Source organism: Artibeus jamaicensis, unplaced genomic scaffold (assembly GCF_021234435.1).
Source record: "Artibeus jamaicensis isolate MK-2021 breed Jamaican fruit bat unplaced genomic scaffold, CSHL_Jam_final scaffold_1019, whole genome shotgun sequence".
Lineage (NCBI taxonomy): Eukaryota > Metazoa > Chordata > Mammalia > Chiroptera > Phyllostomidae > Artibeus > Artibeus jamaicensis.
This window is the reverse complement of record NW_026522025.1, coordinates 18,502,765-18,523,235: the sequence shown is the minus strand read 5'-3', so window position 1 is coordinate 18,523,235 and position 20,471 is coordinate 18,502,765. Positions and strand designations below refer to the sequence as shown.

Below are 20,471 nucleotides of genomic sequence, written 5' to 3'. Positions count from 1 at the left end.
CGAAGGACAAAACAATTTTAGAGCCTTATCCTTTCTGCTTCCTAGCTGAAGCCCCAGCGTTGGGTTTTCTAATCCTAAAGAGAGATGTCAGACAGAAGTCTTTTATGTTCCATATTGCTGAGCTGGTAACGCAAAATGCAAACTAAAAATTCCATTCTACTTTCTAGTACCAACCGAAAGGAAAACACAACTTTGGTGAATAACAGCCAGGAAATTGAACTGTATCCTGAGGGGACAGAAAGGATGAGCATGGCGTTGTGCTATTCTGAGCAGCACTATTATGAGATGCAGAGGTCAATGGTGCCCACAGCCCTTATGGAGTACATACTAGGCTAGAAATAGGAATGTGTGGGTGGTGAAACATCCTCCTCGTGTGAGGTCGGAATGAAATCCATTGCTCTCTGTTTCTATTTTGGGGGAAAATAGCCAAAAGATTAATGTGGAGCTAAGAGGAAGTTGGATCACTTCTTTTTTTCCATATCCATTTATGTATTCTTTCTTTTGTATCATAGATGGTTATTAAGCAGATATCTACTAACACTGTGAGAACACAAATTTAAGTGAGGCAGAATATAGGCATCAGTAACCTGAAATCAATTTGGAAAATAGTCCCCTATACAGATTATTATAATAGGAATTCTTCTGAAGATCATGATCTCCAAATTAAATTTTGCTTTGGTTGAATGTTAAACAAATATAATTGGCTAGATCATAGTACTTTATAGTCATGTAAAATTTCTTTGCCACATGTACAAATATATGCTGATCCATAGTAATTATTAAATGATGAGTATAAATTAAACTTTGAGAGGAGGTAAAGATGTTATGGAAGTAGATATGGTGCAGTGCCACAGTGAGGAACTTGCATGAGCAAAGGCTTAGAGAAACAGTTTGGTGTACTGAGCTGATGACCAGCTGTTTTGAATGGCTAGAATGCAGGAGACCACATAATTTATTGTCCAAAGTGGGTCACTTTTGAGAAAGTGAAAAGGAATGCAAAAATAATTTAAATCATGTAAGTTAAAAACATTTAGATATTGACATAAATTGTTGTTGTTATTATTATTATTATTATTTATTATTATTATTATCATCATCATTATATTAGTGGCCCTACAACATAGATATATTCAATAATGGCCATATTTTTAAAAACAAAATTCTTTCAAAATTTAAAATAAGATATATCTATGTATATTGAAGAAACACTGACAATTGATTATCTAAATGTTACAAACCATAAGAAAATAATTATTCTTGCAATGTTATATAAATAGTATAAATGTCTGCATTTAACCAGCTTCCAAGACAGTACAGGTGGTTGGCAACGTTAAATACTTCCCCTTTACCCTCTGATACACAAAAGTGTGAACTACCTTTGCCATCATTTTTGGTTTATTAACAAATATTCTGCCTCACCTCTTTGGAAGGAAGATGGTATTTTTGTTATGCTTGGAAAGGCCTAGGCAAAGAAGATGTTTATCATTGATCATCTCTCAGATTAAGCCACATATTATAGAGAGAACTCTGTTTGATGTACAAGCAACTCATCTTCTCTAGGTAAGACATGCCAAAACCTGGAAGTACCACCTTAAGTAGATCCACCCCAGTTTATTTGAATACATGGAAAATCCTGGACAAATACAAAACCCTCAAACAACATCCATAAGCCTGAAGTTTTCTAAGCAAAGTGGACATATGATCAACTGACAATTAAGGAAATGGTAAGATAGAAAACCAGAGGAGGAAGCAAAGGACAGATCCTAAAGTGTCCTCATAGACTGCATGCAGGAGCTTGAAACTAAGTAAGGGGGAACAGAGTAAGAATAGCAGACAGAATTGTTTTAGTTAGAACACTCTGTTTGATTTTGCAAGATGACTTTTAAGGAGGCAGAGCTGTTATATTGTGTATATAGAGATAGCAAACCATGAGCGGCATGCACCCCCCATGTATATTTTTATTTTGGTTTATTTGTTCTTTGCTTGCTCAGTGTTAGCATGCACAGTATCTAACAAACTGAATTCACAGTTTAAGCAATTAAAAGGCAGGAGATATCACATGAAAATTTGGATTGCTGGCTTCTGTGGAAAACCTGGAAGATCTGGAGTTATTAAGACCTGCTTCTCTGGATGATAATTGGCAGAAATTAGGGGGCAGTTGCACTCTCAAGGCTGGGATGCACTTTCCAACTTCACTGCCAGGCTTGCATTCACTAACACACTGCATGCCTAAGACTGAGGCACTTAACTGGGAGCTTCCACATACACTACCTTTTAAACAAGCAACACTTGATGGAAATGCCCAGGAGAAAACACATATTTAAACTAGTAACCAAATTATCATCAGATGTCCCAAGTTAAAGGCACAAAAGTACAGATCAGACAAATGCAAAGACAAGCTTGAGATGTGGGCAGGAGTAATGCCCATTCATGTGATCCCTCACACATTATTTTGATATTGTGATAGCATTCCACACAGTAGCTATGATGGCAAAATGACCCAAAGCTAGAGCAATCTAAGACCACTCTCCCTGGGATTACAAGCAAGAATGTGCCAAAATGAACTATCATTTAAACTACAGGTGGCAAACACAAGGCCCAGGGGGCCAAATCTGGCCCTCCATCTTGTTATATCCAGCCCGGCACCTTGTTTCTACCTGGTGGCAGTGCTCAGCTCTCACTTAACTATTAAGAAGTAGTTACAATTATACAGTCCTAAAATTACATTCGTCCCTTTGAAGACAATTGTGAGGTTGATGTGGCCCCCAGTGAAAATGAATTTGACACCCCTGATTTAAACTATAGTTCATTAGCAGAGTAAGCCTGCACTCCCCTCCTCCTTCCTTCAGTCCAGCACTTCAGTGAGGTGTGGAATGTGTAAGATTTCAAAGGAGATTCCCCAGTGAAGCCGCTGGTCACTTCCTTCCAAGCCCTGGCAGAAGAGCAATATACTCTACTGATCATTAACTCCTCTATTCCAGGGCCCATGGAATTTGTGGCTTTTACTTTGCTGGGCACTTATACAGTGATTAGGATTTTATTAATAATAAGGGGGGAGAAAGTACAGAAAATAAGTAGCATAGATGGTAGGTAGAAAATAGGTAAGGGGAGGGCAAGAATAGTAGGGAAAATATAGAATCTAAAGAACTTGAGATTCTGCCAAGATGGAGGCGTAGGTGGAAACACTTTGCGTCCTCACACAACCAAATCTAAAAACAATGAAGTTTTAACAACAATAAACGCAACCAAGCCACACAGAAAATCAACAATACGGAGTCCAAAAATAATGAACAGCTCAGTTAAACCATTGAGAGGGGGGAAGCCAGCAATGGAGCCGGTCGGGCAAAAAAGATCCCCAACCGGGGCAGTGCGCAGGCAGCTGAAGGCACAGATCCCAGGTGCGAGGTAGCTACGGGCGAAAGCAGGGAAGGCACAGCACAGCTGGCTATCTGCGGTTGGTCATGAATTTGCACACGGATAAACCAGTGAAGAGGTGAGCATTGAGACCATGCGGTGCAGGGCTACAGGCTCACACATTTGCACTCAGATAAACAGGTGGAGGTGAGCGGTGAGGTGGACTGGGAGAGCAGAGAGGACCGCCATTGCTCCCTCTCTGACCCCACCCCCACATACAGCATCACAAACCAGCAACCTGGGTAGCCTCGCCCTGGTGATCATCTAAGGCACCTCTCCTCATACATAACAGGCAAAAACAGATCAAAACATGGCTCAAGAACAACTCAGAGCCCCAGAGCCAATAAATCTAAGTGATGAAGAAATAGCCAAACTTTCAGATGCACAGTTCAAAACACTGGTGATCAGGATGCTCACAGAACTGGTTGATTTTAGTCATAAATTAGAGGAACATATGAAGGCTAAACTAATTGAAATGAATGGAAATGCACAGGAAACCAATAGTAATGGAAAGGAAACTGGGACTCAAATCAAGGGAACAGATCAAAAGGAAGAAAAAAAATTACCAAACAGAAAAGGATGAAGAATCAAGAATTCAAAAAAAGGAGGAGAGGCTTAGGAACCTCCAGGACATCTTTAAACATTCCAACATTCGAATTATAGGGGTACCAGAAGGGGAAGAGGAACAGTCACGAGTGGAAACCTTATTCGAACAAATGATAAAAGAGAACTTCCCCATTCTGGCAAAGGAAATAGACTTCCAGGAAATCCAGGAAGCTCAGAGAGTCTCAAAAAAGCTGGACCCAAGAAGGAACACACCAAGGCACATCATAATTACATTACCCAAGATTAAAATGAAGGAGAGAATCCTAAAAGCAGCAAGAGATAAGGGGACTGTCACCTACAAAGGAGTTCCCATCAGACTGTCAGCAGATTTCTCAAAAGAGACCTTACAGGCAAGAAGGGGCTGGAAAGAAGTATTCCAAGTCATGAAAACCAAAGACCTACAACCAAGATTGCTCTATCCAGCAAAGTTTTCATTTAGAATGGAAGGACAGATAAAGTGCTTCTCAGATAAAACCAAATTCAAGGAGTTCATCATCACCAAGCCCTTATTGTATGAAATGTTAAAGGGACTTACCTAAGAAAAAGAAGATAAAAATATGAACAGTGAAAGGATAGCAAACTCACAGTTATCAACAACCACACCTAGAACAAAAGCAAATTAAGAGGACAGGTAGATCAGGAGTGAACAATAGAAATGAAGATCACCTGGAGGGTTAGCAACAGGGGAGTGGGAGGAGGAGAAGAGGGGAGAAGCTACAGAAAATAAGTAGCATAGACAGTAGATAGAAAATAGACAGGGGGAGGGTAAGAATAGTATGGGAAATATAGAATCTAAAGAACTTGAGACACGTGTTCATGAACTAAAGGGGGGGAATGGTGAGGGAGGGGTGTGCAGGGTGGAGGGGAATGGAGGGGGGAAATAGAACAAATGTAATGGCATAATCAATTTTAAAAAAGGAAAAAACAATAAGAAAAGAACTTGAGACGTGGTCATAAACTAAAGGGGGAAATGGTGGGGAGAGCGTGTGCAGGGTGGAGGGGAATGAAGGCAGGGAAATAAAACAACTGTAATGGCATAATCAATTAAAAATAATATTTAAAATAATTTTAAAATAATATATTTTTAAAATATATAAAATAATATATTAAAATATAATTTTAGCCAAAGAAAAATTATGTTATTATAGAAAGTGGAAAAGTAAGATAAAAAGGTCATTTGTTTTATGCCAATTATACCATGTTAAGGGTTTAGTAAATGTTACAAGCCACAGGAAGAACTCCTAACTTTTTTTCATGTTCTATAAAAACTTTCATGATATGCTTACCTTACTATCACCTCCGCAGCTCTTTCTGCCCCAAATTCAGGCTCCCTTTGTGCTTACCTGCTCTATTTCTTCAAACACACTGTGTTCTCTCTTCCCAACCTCAGCACATGCTCTTACCTTGACCTAGAACACTTTCACCACCACCCCCATAGGCTGCATATAGTTATCTACTGCAGTATAACAAATTAGCCAAATTTAGCAGCTTAAAACAACAAATGTTTATTATCTCACAATTTCTATGAGTCAGGAAACTGGAAAGAGCTCACTTGGGAGGTTCTGGCTCAGGGTCTCTCATGAGTTTACAGTCAAGCTGTTGGCCATGGCTGCTGTCACCTGATGACTTGCCTTGGAATGGAGAATCCACTTCCAAGACAGCAGCAGTCTCTGTTCCTCACCTACTGGCAAAGACTGTTGAGAACTGCCCTGCCTGGTTTCAGAAGCTGTAATCTCCCCATGGCTAAGGCTGAGTGAGCTACCTTCCGACCATAAGCCACTAAGGAGATAAAGCTTATCTCCCCGTAGGGGCACCATCTCTGCTCCTTTTACTTCACCCTGCCTGGCCCCCAGTGCTTGGCCGGTTAGCCAGTGATGGTTAAGATTCCTCAAGGGAGGGATGACCTAAGACAGGCATGATGACAGGGGGCCCCAAGGAAGGACTAGAGGGGTGCTATGGAGAAAGGGCATGATGGACCCTCACCCCTAGGCTGTGATGAAACCTGACTCCCCTGAGTCTAAGAGAAGTCTCCGAAAATTCCTTGGCTGTCTGCCTCCTCTGCCTGACTTAAGCCTGAAACAATGACAGAGGGCTGTGTAGCCCTGTGCTGGGAATGGCGGGCTCCCTGGGTGATTAGGCCTAAGAAAGAATATGTAAAATCCTGCGAAGTCTGCTTTGCTAAGAATGCTCTTAGTTAAATGATAAAGGCCCAAGCAAGAAATGAGTTTGTTTCCCAAAGTTTTGTAGCCTTTTAGCTGATAGACCCTGACTCAGGAAAAGCCCTAATAGTTCTTTGTATGCTATCTACTATTTGATCCTTACTGCCTGAAAATGATTAATGAGCTGTACCTGTATTCCTGTGCAAATTAAACCCAATAAAAGCCTGTCTCAGCCAGGGTCAGCACACTCTCCCCTTGAGAGAGTGGCTAGGCCACTTTGAGGTACTCCCTCCTTGAGGGAGTAGCCATGCCACCCCTTTTCATCCACAGGACTCAGTAGTCCATGTGAATTTGTCTCATATCTTATCCATGGCGCTGTGGGCACTGCAGGCCAGTGCCCACATCAAAAGACCTCAGCTCCTTGTCATGTGGGCCTCTGCACATGGCTGTCTGAGTGTCCTAGCAACACACCAACTGATTTCCAGAAAGGAAGTGACTCAAGAGAGCAAAGCAGAATCCAGTTGTCCTTTATGACCTCGTCTTAGAGAGAAGCATCATCACTTCAGCCATATTCTTTTATTTAAAAATAAGTCACTAAGTGTAGCCTATGCTCAGGAGAGGAAAATTAAACCCTGTATTTTGAAGCAAATGTCAAAAATTTTGTAGACACATTTTAAACCATCCAGCCTGGTTAAAGCCAAATTTCAACCTGGTTGGTTACATTCTTGGCTAGTCTCTGACTCTCTCAAGACTGGGTTGGTATCTCTGTTTAACTCTCAGGAAGTATCTCTCCTAGTGGTACTACATTGCTGAAAGTATTCCCTGTTCGCTAAGCTGTCTTTTGCAGTAGAAAGTAAGCAAATTAAAGCAAAGACTGTGTCCTGCTCACACTATTCCCTCCAAGCCTGACACAGTGTGTGACCTTCAGTAAGCCATTCGAGGTTTGTTGAAAAATCATCCCACTCAAAGGGGTGTTTTTCCTGCCTTCCCACAGGATAAGAACGGGGAAAAACCCATTTTATTGCACATCCTTTGCTCTGCCTTGAACTTTTTATGTATTATCTTAGAGACAAGTGGAAACTTTGAGAGAAGCATACCTGTGTGGTGGAAAAGAATGAAGAATTGTATTTTTATACTCTCCTGCCACCTATAACTGAAGAGACTTAGGCACATAATTAGGCTCTTGGAACTTCAGTTTTCTCCTGAAAAGATGAAAGGATATAACAGGGCAATGTAAATGAAAGGGAGGTACAAACCATAAAACATCATGCAAATATAATATACCAATATTAGTATATCTCAAATTCCTATAGAATATGGATGATATCACCAAACATGAAGATGCTCTCATATTTGTAAATTTTTTTCTTTGTAATTGTTTATTTAAATGTTTAAAATCATTTTTATTGTTGTTCTATTATAATTGTCCCAATTTTTCCCCTTTGCCCTCCTCTGCTCATCCTACCTCCCACTCCCACAGTCAATTTCCACACTGTTGTCTATGTGCATGGGTCACTCATACATGTTCTTCGTGTAGTCCCTCCCCCTTCTTTCCACCATTATCCCTCTCCCTCCTTCTCTGTGGTTCCTTCCAGTCTATTCTCTGTTTCTATGCCTGTGGTTCTATTTTGTTCATTAGTTTACTTTGTTCATTAGGTTTGCTCACCTCTTATAAGTGAGATCATATGGAATTTGTCTTTCACTGACTGACTTCACTTAACATAATCTGTGTAAACTTAATCAAAGGTAAAACTCTTATCTCAGTGATAACTCTTAGTTTAATTAATTCATTGAATATTAATTGAACTCTTACCATCTGTATGTTCAAGGTATAGACCAGGTGTTCAGACACCTTAATATCTTCAATTAAGTCCAAAGGCTTATGTGAACTTTTCAAAATCTTTTTATACAAAGTTATTATAAATTCACTTGTAATGATTAGCACTTTTAAAATGACAGAGGAAAGTTGTCAAAACCACATACAAACAGTGGACTAGAGGCCTTAGTCATTTCTTGCATCAGAAGTCTGGTAGCACCTGCTGCTGCACAGGGTTGGGCACAAAGTGTTGGTTTAACAGAAAGAACTTGTATGAATGACCCACAGGCATAGACAATGGTGTGTTAATCGACTGTGACAGTGGGGCAGAGGATGGGCAGAAGAGGGCAAAGGAAGAAAATGAGGACAACTATAATCGAATAATAATAAAAATGATTTAATTAAAAACAATGAACTATTGTAAATGGCTCTCCCTTGCACAAGCATCATTAAATGCTATAGCTAGATGGAATGGCTGAGGTTTACCATTCAGCTGCTTCATTTTGCAGAGAAGGAAAGAGAAGCTCAGTAAGGTTAAGCACTAAGATCATACAGGCGGGTAATAACAGAGCTTAAACTTCAATAAATCTTCTGACTCCCAGTTCTACGTTTTTTCAACATAGCATGCATTGCCTTTAGGAAATACTTGGCTCTATTTTGAGAGTTTATTAAGAGAGATAAACTTGCCTCTGTCTCTGCATTTACAAAATGATGAAAAAAATAACATTGATTTACCTAATAGGCTTCCTCGGAGGACTATAAAATCATGATGTCAATGAACTACTTCCCCTATTTCATGAGTTAGTCCAATTACAGCAATTGTGGCCAAAGTTTACAGACAAGCAAAAGAGGTATGAATCTCTCAGCCTCCAGGGTAACATTTAATGCAACAATCAAAACTGGGCATGGGAGGGATCCTGCAAAAGGTTATAGCTTCCTTCTTGATACAATAATGCCCAGGGTGAACAGAGTGCAAACAGCAACCTAGAGGGAAACTAACGCACAAATTGTACTTGCATTTTGTGCCTTCCTTCATCTTTATTTTCCTGATTATTGAAGGACAATAGTATCCCCTGCCCCCCCCCCCAAAAAAATGAAGTGCTGTACATCAGATCGCTATGCTCTACAACATGTGAATTCCCTTGTGTGTCAGTTTCCCAATTTAGATTATTCAGATGTTACTGAAGGGAGAGTTTTGGGGGTTTTTTGTTTTTTGTTTTTATTTTTTTAATTGATTATGCCATTACAGTTGTTCTATTCCCCTCCTTCATTGCCCTCCACCCTACCCCCTTGTCCCCACCATTACCCCCCTTTAGTTTATGACCATGTGTCTCAAGTTCTTTAGATTTTATGTTTCCCATACTATTCTTGCCCCCCATCTATTTTCTATCTACTGTCTATGCTACTTATTTTCTGTAACTTCTCCCCCCTTCTCCTCCTCCCACTCCACTGTTGCTAACCCTCCTTGAGATTGAAGGGAGAGTTTTTGAATTCCACCTGTTTGCTTGAGGAAAAGCAGCTACTCTATATGCTGATCTTATTTTTTGAGATTACTCTCATTACTGCCCCTTCCCTTCAACTTCTGACCTTGGACTTGTGATTTTCACATATCATTGTAATATTCCTCCTGGGAGTATGATTCAGATCAAATCATCTGTGGCAATGGGTGGGCCAAGCTGGGCCTACATGAGCACTTCTTAAGGAATTTGGCCTTGAGGTGGAAAATGTCAGATGACAGAAACTTAGTTATCTGCAGAGTTACACTTGTGGACCCATCAATGGACGTGAACTGTGATTCATCTCACATAGAAAAATATTCTCTAGGTTCCAGTTTCCCAGAAGAATGTGTCTGGTCTGCTTGTCCAGGTTCCAAGGGATAAAAGCTTCAATATGCCTGACATCTGGGGAAAGGAATTATGACTTGGAGTGAAGGTAAAAGGAATTATTGTGCAGGTTCTAAAGCAAAATCAGCACACCAATTGTAAGAAATACAGTGTGGTGGTTAAAATGTAAGTTTTAACATCAGAACTTGGTTTAAAATTAAGCTTTATGTGTGAGTTTCATAAACCAGGGATGAAAGATTAAATCTTATTTATAAACAGGAGCTAATAATACCTATCTGACGGTAAAGTTGTGAGGGTAAGGAAAATGATGACTCTAGGTCATTTGTCCCGTGCCCATAGCATACTAAGTGTTGAATACACTGTCTTTCATTACTATGAATAATAAAACCAAACAAATATAACTCAAACCTCTAGTTTTCCCTACTCTTTAAGAATTCAAGCCTGTAATTTATACTTGCTTTCACCATAAATATGTGAGGGATTACTAAATTGATCTGAATTCCCTGAGCCTATTGATGTAATGAGAACATTAATTCCTGTCCCTAAGTATGGGCCTGGGTTCTATAAAGATGCAAAACTCTAAACTTCCAAGACATAAGTGGCAGTAAGCCTAAGCTGTCTCTTCTCTTTCAGAGGGGACATTCAGACACTAGAATGAAGAACTGTGCTGGTTAGTGGAGCTTTGCCAGGCGGTAGGTATGTCTTCCAAAATAGTTCCATTAACAAAACCCTGAGCTACTCCACCCCAAAATACTTCACAACAAATTATTTTCTTCAACCAGTACAGATTTCAGCGTTATGCAAAAGAAAATACCAAGAGAGCAAAAGTCCAGGGTAATCACATTCGGTGATATTTTGCTGCCTAATTTAATTTGCTTTTCTCTCTTGTGAGTAAGTAAGCCTAATGACCTAAGTATAATGCAGAATGAAAAATCACAATAGTACTTTAGTGTCATGGCAAGCAGCCAGTTCCTCCAAAGTAATGTTGCCAGATGAGGTACAGGATGCCCAGTTAAATTTGAATTTATGATAAGCAACGGATATTTTTTTTACCCAAGAATAAACACCTTTATTACATGACCGTTTTGTTTATTTTAACATGAGCTTTAAAGAAAGGGGGAAAGAAGATTTCTTTGCCTTTCTGGGCCTCAATTTTCCTCAGCTGGAACTCCAGCTCCTTGCCTTCTAGCACACAGCCATCTGCCTGGCCCCACTTGCCTGGCTTTGAAGTGATGCCTGCAAGAAGCTTGCCCTGCTGGAACTGCTCCTCTAGAAGACTGATGATTTCGGCATTCTTTCTCCTTGCATCATATTTCTTCTGAGTTTTCTTTGTTTTTTGTTTAAAATCTCTTCCTCCTCAGAAGTCAGCCTGGCCCTCCTTCTTGCAGCCCAGGCGCAATGCCTAGTGGGATTCAAACCACCGTCAGTACAGTGTGCTGTCAACAAGCATGATCAGTTCTTCATTACGGTCTTGGTACCAACCAGTTTATTATTGGATGCATTGTGGACGGCATCAGTAATCCTTGGTTTGCACACATAACACTCTGTGCCCCAGGAGAAGTTGCCCATGTCCAGCTTCAAGGCTCAGCACCTCCTGTCACCTTGGCACACACAAACTGTGTGTATGCGGCAGGGCCAATCTCTGTGTGGGCAGCAGGGCACCCCAGCTCATGCTTTTTGTTCTTGTGGTAGGGCCTTCTCTTGTCCCTGGTCTTGGGCACTTGTGCCTGTCCCAAGAGATGCCCATGGCTTGGTGCAGGCTGGAAGAAGAGCTGAATAATTATTTTAAAGATAAGTATATTCCAGATTTATCCTGACCTCTGAAGGTGGACTTAAAAAAAATCATCGGGGCACCCCCAGTGACCAGGCTTCATGTGTATCATGTCAGATACACATTTGCTAAAACTGGCAACCTTATTACAAAGGAACTGGAGCATACTAACCTCTACAGTTAGTTACTTGTGATACAATTGTTTGATCAGCCTTTAAAAATTGTATTCTAATATATTTTAGACATTTCCAGCACTTTTTTCTTTTAAAGAAATAACAAAAGTTATAGATTAAAAATGTATTGAATGCAATCATTTTTTATAATTTGATTTTATATAATTGCTTTTTATATTACTGATAATTTCATAAAGAGGAACTTAGCATGCATAAAAACAGGGCTTAACTTTCCATAGATAATCATGAAATAAATAGGCCATTTATTTCATGAAGTGTAGGCTTCTGGGAACCAGAGAGAAAAGTTTTATGATTGGAACCAGCTGGGAGATTTTTTACCTTAAAGCCTGTGATCATTTAGACACAAAGAAACTTCTGATTTCAAATTCTGAACAGTTTTCACCAATGATATCACAGTACAGAATGGTATATTTTGGGCCATTAAGTCAGTTTCAGTCAGTTTCATGAAACTGACTTAAGTCAATTAAGTCAGTCAATTAAGTCAGTTTCATGTAATTATGGATGGAAAAGTTAAGTGTCACCATGCTGATTTTGGACATTTCCAGTTTCATGCCATCAAGGTTTTAATGCTTTTGGCCTGCCTCCTGGCTGATAAGAGAGGAATTCCAGGAAATTCATTCCAAATCTGTGAAGAGTTCCAGTGTCATTTCATAAAACATGCCTCCAGAGAGTTTTATAGAATCTTCCTTTCACAAGCAGACTGCCCTGTTCATCTGAATCTTTCCGTGTGAGAGAGATTTGCTAGGATGTAGCAATGAGCCCCAACGTGTGATGTTTATTTCTAAAGTTCCTCAGGCTTTAGCATGGATAATAATCTTGATGACCCCTGGCCCCTGAACTCGTCACTGGAGGAATCCAAATCTCTCTGCATTACCTGTACAGTCCCTGGTGGATTTTGATCCAAAATGAATAAGACCCGATTCTTGACCTCAAAAGTGCTGTGGGGTCAACAGAGCTGCTGTCTGAGTCATTACCACTTCCTCATCCATGCCTGTGTGTTCTTCTTCCACTGCCCTGTGGCCCTTAAACTGAGAAAGGACTCCACACCCACCCCTACCCTGCAGCCAGCCTTGCATGGTTCATGGCAGGAAGAGTCCATCTCTGTATGTGGCTCCTCCCAGGCAAGCTGCTCTTTTTGTTTTTCAGAGCCTTCCCACTCAAGGAAACTAGGAGAAATTCCCAGTGCTTGGCCAGAAGCTATGTCAGTGGTTCCTGCTGGGTCTCACTGTGGAGAGTTGGACCAATAAAATGGCATTGGTCTGACGAAGATAGCATAAAGTATATAAAACAAAGTGGAGTCACTCATGTCAACCAAAATGGCTGTCTGTCAACCATGACACTTTGATTCAAGAAATAAACTACCTAAGTTAGAGCGGACACATCTGGCAAGGTGACATATCTGCCCACATGGTCGGAATAGACACATGGCAAGGAGACACACCTAAGATACCTGCACATGTGATCAGAATAGACATGTCTGCAGAATGGGACCACCAATAGACAGGCTTCTTGGCAAATTCCCTACTTGCCAGCAGGAGTGCCAAGACATTTATCAAAAAAGACTTAGAATGGTGGAGCACATCACTTTCAAGGTATTTCAAGGTATAACTAAGGCAAGTTCTAGACCACTGCTAAGACAGCCAAGCTCAACACAGCAGAGTGCTGCTCTATGGCATGCTGATTTCCCTTGGCATTGGCCACCAGAGTCTCTGCCCTGCTGGACTGAGGACTTCAACTGCCCTGCTGCCCACCTGGCTCCGGAGGCCCTTCCTTGCAAGATGCTGACAACCCCCTTGCCCACCGTGCTGTCTCCTGGACCTGCAGACCGAGACTCTGGGACTCAGGTTCATTATCTCGCATTGATTGCTGTGTATATGTGTTATATTTCTCTTAGACTGTTAGAGTGTGAGTAGCATATTAATGTGTGTTGATGTTCTACTCTGAGTGAACCTGCATTCAATAAAAGCTGAGTGAATAGTACAGTTACTGTGTGAGACTCTTGTCTATTATTGGTACTGGGCTGCTCAGCAGACAGCTAGCTGAGCAGCTGCCTGGCTGACTTACGGACAAGACTATATCACAAACATACACTCATGACATTCACTCAAAAGAATCTCCTCTGTGGACTTGCCTTCGGTGCCCCAATCAGGCTTCCGTGAAGCCCAAGTATTTTCTTCACCTGAGTGAGCTTCCTGCTCATCCAGGCCACACTTAGTTACTCTTCTATTTTGTAAGACTAATTTGGAACCTTAAATCATATTGTAAATTTACATATGTTCCCTCTTTTATCCAAAATTACTAACCTACTTGCACTTGTGTAAGTAACTATCTTAGTGACCTACTAATTCTTTTATTCACGGCTTCATTTATTCAAGTAGTATTTGGCTCAGCAACGTCAAGGCAAACAATTTGGTTCCTGCCTTCGTGAATCTTGTAGCTCAGTAAGGAAGATAGGTACAGCAAAATAACTTTTTAAAAATATTATCTGATGTCCTCTCAGTTTCCTCTAAATCTTGTGGTCTTGTAACTTCTCAAACATCAAAAAGAATAACATTTATTTTCTTCAGGGAGAATTCAGTTCTTGCTTAGAACAAAGGGATCATTACTCAGGTTTGGGTTTCAAATTGGACTTCTTTCTAAGCACATTTCAAGCAGTCTTGAAATCTTTACTGAAAAAGAGGTTTCAGAATCCAAAACTTTTTTCCCTTAAGAAACAGAGAAAAACTTGGAGGACTGACTTGAGCATAAATTATAGAATAGAGAGGACTGTGTTCAGGCAAGGATGTAGACTGTGGTATCAGGAAAGCTCCCAGGGTTTTCCAGGGCTGAAAGAGAAACAAGAAGATCAAGAGAAGGAAAATCCAGGTTTAGATGCAGCCTGGACCCCTCGAGACCTAGAATGCATCACGTCCTAGGCATCAACCCAGAGTGAAAATGGGGAGCAAGATTATAGGTAGTGGAAAATATGAAAGCCTGTGGATCAAACCAAGTAAAAACAATGGGACTGTTTAAGTTCTTGTTTGTGGAAGACATTCTAACTAGTCACCAAGATTTCCCATTTATTATTACTTCTGGGCATATGACTCCCTGGAATTAGGCATGGCCACGTGACTTACTTCGAACGGTAAATACATGCAGAAGTGATATTGTTCACTGCTAGTTAGAAGTATAATACTAAACACACACACTTCTCTGTGCCCTCTTCTGCTAGGCGGCTGAGAAGGACAGATTCTGTCAGCCTCAGTGGTACTGGGTTTCTATCGGCCATTTCTTGTTTTATTTTTAAATTTATCCTGAACTCAAGAGAGAAAACAAGTAAAATGGGATAAAAATTGTGAATTTGGTATTAGCCTAAAGGCAATACCTGAAACTTAAATACCTAAAAGAAAATTTTAAAATGTTTTAAGAAAAGCATTTTCAAGATAATAGTAATATGTTTGTACAATTTTTTTATGTTTTAAAATAAATAGTTAAATTCAGTATCTCTTACAGACAGGCAAGGTTAGCTGTGAAATTTAGGAAGTAAAATGAATGTTTGTAGTGAAAATAACCCTGAAAATTATCTATAAGGTTTTATGAACAAGTTAGATCTGGTTGAGTGTAATTATGAAAATAATTTTATCTTTCTCACTATGCTCTGCTAACCTTGATTTGCGGTCCTTTCCCTCCTTACTCCTATATGAAATGTCAGGTCCCCAAATAGCTTCCGGGGTCATTTTTTAGCTAATAAGATTTCTCTCTTGTAACTTTCAGGCATTAAATATTATAGTTTGAATTAGATAATTCTGCTTTAATATTGTATCAATTTTTTCATAATCATTCAAAGGAAAGATCTGTACCTAATTGGGTAGGGCCTTCCTTTAACTGCAATGGCCTACATTGTTCTTTACCTCTTCCTTCTGCCTCTCTATCTGCTTGCTGGCTGCTGTTGCTCACCCCTTCCAGGGATGGTCCAAAAGAAAGAAACAATGAAAGAGAAGGAAAAAAAGCACAGTCAAAAGCACCCCAAACAATTGCAACCCAGCATTCGAGGCCCCTGGAAGTGACCAATGCCCAAAGCTGGACTGCTCTTTAATTGAATTCTTTTTAAAAAATATCTGATATTTTATTTTATTTTTTCTCTCTTTAAAAAAATTTATTGTTGTTCAGTTACAGATGTCTCGCCTTTTCCCCCATTGCTCACCCCTACCCTATGCTCCCACTCCCACAGTCAATATACCCCCATTGTCTGTGCCCGTGAGTGTTTTATTCATGTTCCTCTGCTTGTCCCTTCCCCTTCTTTTCCTCTCCCTCCTCCCCTCTGGTCACTGTCAGTTTGTTCGTGGGATTCTTTAGAGGTTCCCTGGAGATGTGCCCCTGAAGGTCTCTTCTCCATCCGTTTGGTACAAGCAGTGACTCCACTCTTGGTAGTCTCTTATAAGCAAGTCCGTCTCAACCCTTTGGGATCTCAGTGGTCACCTGACTGAGCTTCTTTGAAGCTCAATGGTCACCCTCCAGCTAGTCTTCTCAAAAGTTTCTTTTCCTGGAGTTCTCCTTTGGTCCCCAAGAAAGACACGGCTTTGCTCACAGTTTGCCCTGCTTGTTGAAAAGGCAGCTCTCTCTCGATGCACATCTTTCTCCTGCTGTTGGCAGGCACAGATGCAGCCATAGCCTCTCCTCTCTTTTTTTCGTCTCAGGCTTAAGAAGGACTGCAGATGAGTTGAAATAATTCTGTGGCTTTTTCCCTTTAACCTAGTGCTAAAGACATCACAATAATAAATTTCTGGTAATAATTTTTGTATATGAGAAATAAGTTCTGCTTGTTCTTTGAGTAATTATTCCTTTGGGAATCTATTTACTAGCATCTTATAATGTAGCTTTGTATTTCCACTCATAAGTATGGGTCGTTTTTGTCATTGTTTTTTGTTTTGGGTTGGTTTGGGTTTTTTGTTAAGTTTACATATCAGGGTTTTGCTAATTTTCTAAGATTACTTGAATCAGTTCCATTTTTGTATGCTCTAGCAAAGTTGCTAGAATTATAGTCAGTTTCTCCTTGACATTTCAAACACTTCCTCATACAACTGCTGTGTTAGCATGATGCAGGCCTTGTCAAAGCTTGGCCTGACCCTGGGAGAGGATGAGGGTTAGGACATGCTCTGGGTCTCCAATACAGCAGCCACCAAGACAAAGTGAGGAGGGGAGCACATGGGTCCAAGTGAATCTGGCAGGTACATCAGGTGGGTCTGGTATGTTTCTCTCACAGGCCAATTTCGTTTTCACCTCCTGGATTCACATATTTTTGCCTGCCTGGACTATTTTCCCACTCTTCTGCCTGCTTCCTAGTCAACTTCAGGTCTTGGTTTAAGTATTGCTTCCTAAAAGACATCTTTGATGCCCATATTATTTGAAATTAGATCATGAGTTATGGTTTCTCAGTATCCTAAATTTTTTTCTTTTTTAAACATTATTTGATTGTTGTTCATTTACAGTTGTCTGCATTTCCCCCCCACTGTTCTCCCCCACCCCAGCCAAACCCCCTTCCCTCCCTTGCTTGCATCCTCCCCCTTGGTTGTATCCTTTATAGTAGCTCCTGAAAACAGGAGAGTATCCTCAAATGTAATACTAGTACTTATCACAATTTGCATTTAAGTGTTTATTGATGTGGTCATTTTAATAATCTGCTTTGTCCTTTGAAACGATGACCTTTTTGAGGGGTGTGGGGACTGTGTTTTCCACTATAGCCGTGTATCCAATTTACTGTGCACCTAGTAAATTCATGGCATATAGCAAGTGCACAGTAAAAGTTTGTTAAGTTCGTACAAAAATGTATTTGGTAGAGTTATATACCCTTTTGTGATATTTAGGCGCCTTGATTTTTTTGTGTTGTGCTGCCCTCTTAGAAAGCACATCACTCTTTGAATCTCTGGAAATCCTAGAGCTTGCGTAGAAACTATTCATTAAATCCAGCCCCCACCTTTACAGACAAGGAAATTAAACAATAGAATGGGTATGTCAGGTCTCTAAAGTCCTGCTAATTTACACCAGACAGAGCCTGCACCAGAAGCCATATCTTCTTGATTTCTGTTCTCATATAATTCCAACATGCCATCAGCTCTCTTTTCCTGCCAATCTCTTTTCTTTTCACTCAGTTATCTTCCCTCCATCAGAACGTCCCCATGTGTTCCTTCCTACTTCTGAGGCTCCGTGGTGTGATAAGAGAAAAGCAGTTACTTTGGTGTGCAAAGAACTTTGAAATCAGGCAGACCAGGGTTCAAATCCTAACTCAGCAATCCAACACTTGTGTGAATTGAGGCAAATGTCTTAACTCTCGTGAGACTGTTTCCACACCCATAATATGGATGTAGGGTTGTTATAAACATTCATTGAAGCAGTATATATAAAACAGACACTCATCATAAGGCCTGGAACACGCTAATGCTTATAAACTATTGTTCCATATCATCAATTATTTGTGTTATGCCACATATGGGTATTTACTATTTGCTCTCACACTCTGCTCATAAAGTGTAGAAACATCCATAGAAAAAGCACTGAATTTGAACCCAATATAATTAACATCACACTGAGTACTAGGTTTGTCTTTGATACTCCAGTATGGAGACATCAAGACAAGTCTAATAAAAGCCCTTCCACGGGCTTTTTAAAGCTTTGCTGGTTGCTACAAAGACAAAAAAAATCAATCTGAACTCAATCTTTTAATTTCTAATCATGATTACTGTTCTGAAATGCAGAATGCAATTAAAACTAATGCTATATAGTTCACTTTCCTCCAAATGAGCATTGATCAGATTCTATGTGAAGGGTCTGTAACATCTCTCCTGTAATCATTTTAAAATATATTAACTGGGATCTGTGTATTGTAGAACAAAAGGGACTGTTTCTGCAATAAAGCGGTTCTCAGTTCTGGCATTAGCTCCTCCTTCACCAACTGTGTGACCTCAAAAAGTCACTTCTTCTGGCTGATCCTCCAGCTCATCTATAAAATGGGTATATTACTACTTCACAGTGTTATTTAAGGATCACACAGGTCATACGTGTTAAAGGTAAAAATTAGAACACACTTCTGATAAGCTATTATGATTACTACCCACATTCCTGAAAAATATGATCAACCCCAGATGCATACAACCAGAGTCAGTGGGCTTGACATAAATATGTTATAATGCTTATTGTCGTCATGATACAGAACAAATGTCACATGAATACTCAAAGGGCTAACTACCTCATAGGGAAGGTTATTTCTTTCATCTTTAAATGGCAGCCAGAGAGAGGTATGAAAATAGCTGAGACTCACTATTGAACACTAAGGATATTTATTAACTAATTATACTTCCAAATGATCCAAAATATACATATCATATCATATCTGAGATATATGATACGTACACATTTGCACTCTTTTCAGAAAGTTTACTTTGCTAATGTAGACTGTCAATCCATGCTTACTGTTGGTCATAAGTACTCTCTAGATTTTGCTTTATTTTTCTCCTTAACACCTTCTCTGATGTCTTAACTTACTATTGTCTAAGAAATGTCTCAATGCTGCAAACATTAATTTAGCCTTAGTCAAAACCTGTTAGCCATGAACTCTGACAGTGTTTTGGAACTTTAAGAATTCAGTTAAGATGAAAATAAAAAAATTCAATTGCTATGGTATAAATCTACCTTTAATAGCTCAAGTATTGGATTAGTGGTAGCTATCCATAAAGCACGTGTCATGCATAAGGGGTATATAATATTTAAAGACACATAACTATGTCAGGCTTTGTTTATATTAGCCATCATTGTGTCATGAATTTCACAGCATCATAAAATATGGCTCTTCTACCAGCTCTGATTCGGCGAAACAAAATGCTCACCCTTTATTTCAGATCATGAAACTGACAACATTTATATCTAGATTGATGCCAAAGGAGATAAAATTTTCCTGAAGGGAAAAAAAGTCATCTGCTATTTTAGTGGAAAGGCTGGGCCAGCAGCAGGCTCATAATTATCATCAGTAATTACTAGATGGAAGGGAAATGAGAAATTACCTTTTTGACAGAGGCAAGAAACATCAACAGGGTCCTGTTTTGTTGGCTCAGAAAGCCCCTACTTCTGAAGTTAACACTTTTTAGGGTTACCTAGGACAAAAAGAAAAATACAATTGAGGAGGCAAAGGATATTCTTATAAAAAAAACTCCAAGTTTTTTTTGACAAATATTTCATTATTCCCCTTCTTCCTCTAAATAGCTAAGCTAAATTTTCCTTAACATTCAACAAACATGTACTGATCAAGTAATAAACTTCTTTCATTCTTCAAGGCATGATATCCAGCCAGATAAGGCACAATCCCTGCATTCAAGGAGTGCACTGTCTGGGGGAAAGTAAAATGTGTAGCCAACCAATCAGAAAACATTAGGATGTATAGAAATGCTGTCTTCTAACTGTTAATGGTGCGTGGAAGCATGAGTAACATATGTTGCCAGACCAAGTGTTTCAGTAAAAATTTCATGTAGAGAGCAACATTTAGCTTAAGTTGTAAATGTTAAGTAAAAGACAAGGAAATGATACTCTAGGAAAAAAGGAATTGATTGTAAGACAACACAGACTTAAGACAAAACATAATACCTTGGGAAAGATAACAGGTCATTAATTACATTTGTCTAGATAATAGTTTTTATAGAC

The 20,471-nt window shown here is 39.7% G+C and overlaps 1 long non-coding RNA gene across 4 annotated transcripts in view; it reads left to right on the top strand.

The window, feature by feature from the left end:
* The window catches only part of LOC128625866 (uncharacterized), a 103,022-nt gene extending 89,236 nt beyond the window's left edge, over positions 1–13,786 (top strand). For 2 of the 4 annotated variants that reach the window (XR_008389709.1, XR_008389708.1), the window contains exons 4-6: positions 9,820–9,927; positions 10,473–10,535; positions 12,951–13,786. This is a non-coding gene — a long non-coding RNA (uncharacterized LOC128625866). The remainder of the gene's footprint in view (positions 1–9,819; positions 9,928–10,472; positions 10,536–12,950) is intronic. The other 2 variants (XR_008389710.1, XR_008389711.1) reach the window with 2 other exon arrangements.
* The last annotated feature ends 6,685 nt before the right edge of the window (positions 13,787–20,471 follow it).